This window comes from Ziziphus jujuba, chromosome 9 (genome assembly GCF_031755915.1).
Source record: "Ziziphus jujuba cultivar Dongzao chromosome 9, ASM3175591v1".
In the NCBI taxonomy this organism is placed as follows: domain Eukaryota; kingdom Viridiplantae; phylum Streptophyta; class Magnoliopsida; order Rosales; family Rhamnaceae; genus Ziziphus; species Ziziphus jujuba.
Window position 1 is genome coordinate 29,344,368 of NC_083387.1, and position 4,166 is coordinate 29,348,533.

The window sequence follows — 4,166 nt, forward strand, 5'->3', positions numbered from 1 at the left end:
AGCCAGATATTGTCTTTGCTGTTAGTTATGTATCCAGATTCATGCACGAGCAAAGTAAAAATAACCACACTGCAGCAAAAAGAATCCTTCGCTATCTACAAGGTACCAGAAAGCTTGGAATTAAGTATGCCAAAGAAGCAGATAACAAGCTTATTGGATATACAAACAGTGATTGGGCAGGCTTCGTAGATGACCGCAAAAGCACCTCTGGATATTTATTTTGCTTAGGTACAAAACCAATTTCTTGGTCATCAAAGAAGCAAATTAAGAACCGTGGCATTATCTTCAGCAGAAGCAGAATATATATCTACTACAGATGCAGCAAGTGAAGCAACCTGGCTCAGAAGAATTTTATCAGATATGCAACATAAAGAAACTGCTCCAACAATTATCAGATACGATAATATGTCAACAATAGCAATGACAAAAAATCCAGTGTTCAACAGCAGAACAAAGCACATAGAAATTAGACATCACTTCATCATATATTTAGTCAAAGAAGAAGAAATTAAACTTGAGTTTGTTAATATATCTGAGCAACTTGTAGACATTTTACAAAGCCGACAACAACAGAGAAGCTAGAAGACTTCAAGAACTTTGCCAAAATTACAAATTAAAAGAGGGTGTTAAAAAGTAAATAATAAATAATTTGTAATTTTGTATCAAAGTCGGCAGCATGAGGAAAAGTTTGATTTGGATACTTCATGGTTTAGAGAGTAGAAAAGCGACATGTGTCTTGCATTTAATGTAAGGAAATCAAATTGTTTACTAAAACCATAGTAAATTGCCACACGTAAGCTAGCTTTAAATATATTGAGTAGTAAGTTAATAGGTTGACATGTGTACTCAAATGAGCTGTACTTTTACATGTATTGAAAAGAAAACAGCAAAGCATATGGCGGTTGCTTACCTTGAACCGTCCCTTTTAAGCTTACATATAGGCTTGTATCAACTTATTTTGAATTAATAAAAAAGAGCAATTATTACATATATTCCTTTATTTTTTAGCATTTCTTTTCCTTCAAATTAGAATTAGCCTCAGCCACTCTCCTTTCTTTTACCTCTTCTATTTTATTCAGGTCCCCATTTTTAACATATTATCCAACAGATTCAACTCCGTCAATCTAAAGGTGGGCAAAGATTGAAGAGGTGATCGAATTCATTCTCATTTCTTTACATTAGTCCATTTAGATCTCTCTCTATGAGGATATCATTATTTTTTATTTTTTTATTTTTTTGTTTCTTCATTAATTTCGGATCTCTCTTTAAAAATTTTCGACTAGAAGTTGAAATCCCCATTGTTGAAGCTTGTTTTAGGTTTTCCAATGTACAACGTGGCCTAATGCAAATTCGAGGCAAAAAGGGGAAATATTAACCTAGGCTATGACCGATGCAAATTTATACTATTTCCAAACTCTTTTTTTTTTTTTTTTTTTGTGGGGGGGGGGGGGGGGGGGGGGGGGGGGGGTTGAAAATGAGATTCATTGAACCAAAAGAGAGGGCAAAAAAAAAGGTCCCGATTCCGGAAGCTACTTCAGCATCACTCTCCTGAATCAAATACAATAAAAGAGCATTGGGCATAAAATTCAGATTCAAAAGGCCAGAGAAACAATTATATGCTGTCCATTTACCAACTAAATTAGCAAGTCTATTGGCCTTCCTAGGAGCCTAGGTAAAGGAATTATTTGAAAAATTGGAAACAAGTAAAAAGATGTCTTTAACTATGAAATCAGCTGACTAGTGCAGGAATCTCTTCTCTCTGCTATTTAAACTTTTAATAACTGTAATAGCATCATATTCGACACATACGTTGTTCCATCCATATGTAGCTGCAATCTGCATGGCCTCTAGAACCCAACTTTGCTACTTCAGGAATGGAGATGTTAGATTTGAAAGTAATATGAATGTGCATCAGTTCCCCTCTGTCATTTCTGGCTACTACACCCAAGAAACTGCCTTTACTGCTTATTACTACATCAGAATTAATTTTTATGACTCCAGGAGGTGGCCTACACCATAACTGACGACTCTCCCCACTCACTTCGTAGCTTGTGCGCGACTCCTCACACAACCTGGACTCTTTAGACTTTTCGTATTCTTTAACCATGTTCAAGATTAAAAACATAGAGAGTTCTACACTACTAGCGGGTTCCTTGTGCACAATTTTGTTTCGCAACCCCCACAGATGTTCTAAAATAATAGCACCGAAAAGAGAGAGCCTGTCTTTGTCGTCCAGGTGCACTGGTAGCACTCCCGCCAGCTCTGTTAAACAATTTAGATAGGAACGTCAACCAGTTCAGCCCAAATTCTCTCATCTAATACACAAAGGACTAGCGAACCATAGTCTTTTCGCCATTTCACACTTAAAAAAAGATGTGCACTTCACTTTCAAGGCTCTCACACCCATGAACACCCCTGTCACATTCTACCTCAATGCCCTTAGATACAAGGTTTGACATAACGGGGAGTCCAAAATTTGCGAGCTTCCATAGGAAGAACTTAGACCTCTTGTGAATTTAGCTCTTCCACAGGAACTTCCACCATAAATCCTCATTGCCTCTTTTCCCCTCCTCCAAACTATAGGTCGAGCTAACACTAAAAGAGCCTAACTTGGTTCCCAACCAAATGAGTTTTGCATTCAGGACATGTTTTGCCCAAAACATACTTTTAATATTTTCCATAGTTGCTTGGTCGAACAGATTGGAGAGGCAGTCCCCATTCCAATCCCCATTACTAAATTTCAGGGAGTTAACTATGCCGAAATTTCTAGGTTGTCAGGATCGCCAATGTAGAGTTTGGACCATCAATGTAAGCCTATAAATAGGCTATGTCTACTCAATGCGAATAAAGTCCAATTAAGCCCCTTTTAAGTGCTTTTAGCCATTACTTCCTTGAACTCTCGGCCTGTCTTATCTTTTTTTATTTTATTTTATAATATCAATTCAATTAGTTTATTTTTGTCAAAACAGCAAAGCCTCCAATTTATTTTTTCAATAGTTTCCGCTATTATCCAACAGCCTGATCCATCGTTACAACAAAAGGATTAATCATCAAGCTCAGGAGCAATAAGCTCCCTATACAAGAGTTAAAAGCCCATTTACATAAAATATGAGCCAAAAGATTTGCAGATCTAGGAACCCTAAAGAAGGAAACAAAATCAAAGAACAGGCCTAAGTTTTTTATCTCGGCCATAAAAGTCTCAACTGACCGATTAATATGAACCTTCCCAGCAGAGTTTAAGAAATCAATAACACTCTTAGCATCGCTCTCGCAGACGATTGATTTCCATCCCATATGATCACAAGCCAGCTGCAAAGTTTGGAGAATTGCAAAAAGCTCAGCCACCTCAGGGATATTAATAGAGGTCTTCGAGAGAGAACTTTAAGAACTCTGCCACCATGACTTCTAGCTTCATTACCATGGTAGCCAGCTCCATTCTTAGCAGCAGCATCCGAATTCATCTTCACTACACTAGGATTGGGAGGATTCCAGGTCACTGGCTCAGCGGGATTAGTAAGAGACAAGGCAGGAGAGGTCTTGACACTCATCGCTCAACCTCCAAATAGCATCAAAAGTAAAGGCAGCAAACACAATGAGTTGGTAAGGCAGCAAACAGAATGAATTGGTATTTCATATTTTTGATTTCTTCGATGCTCATTATTTTGATGTGTAATCTTTCTTTGGTTTTAATATATATACAATCTTTCTTTGGTTAGGTTACACCTTGAGTGGCGCACTAATGCTATACTAGCCAAATCCCAAGAGATCAAAGAAAAAGAAATTAAAATTCAAATACTTTCATATAACTGTTTTTCATTATAGTCATAATCATATATGACTACTTTAATAATATTATTAACTAAAAACCATCTAATAATAATGGCATTGTCATTCCCCACCTTATCGGAGTTTATCATCAATATACTAATATTTTTGTTATATGCATGGTAGTAGTTTTTCTTTTTCTTTTTCTTTTTCTTTTTTTTTTCTTCGAGAAACAATCTAAATTATAAATGTAAATAAAACCAATATAAAACTCAAAAAAAAAAAAAATCAACAATATTATATCATTGATATCTAAAATTTAATAACTCTACTGTTATTGTTTTGCTAATGGCTAAAATTTTTATGAAGGACGTTGGAATGTTCAACTAGAAAAATCATGA

At 36.0% G+C, this 4,166-nt stretch overlaps 1 long non-coding RNA gene across 1 annotated transcript; it reads left to right on the forward strand.

Annotated features, from left to right (window-relative positions):
• The first annotated feature begins 929 nt into the window (after positions 1–929).
• LOC132799506 (uncharacterized) lies at positions 930–3,903 on the forward strand. The gene is made up of 3 exons (XR_009634224.1): positions 930–1,149; positions 3,275–3,600; positions 3,717–3,903. It is a non-coding gene; the product is annotated as an uncharacterized LOC132799506 (long non-coding RNA).
• The last annotated feature ends 263 nt before the right edge of the window (positions 3,904–4,166 follow it).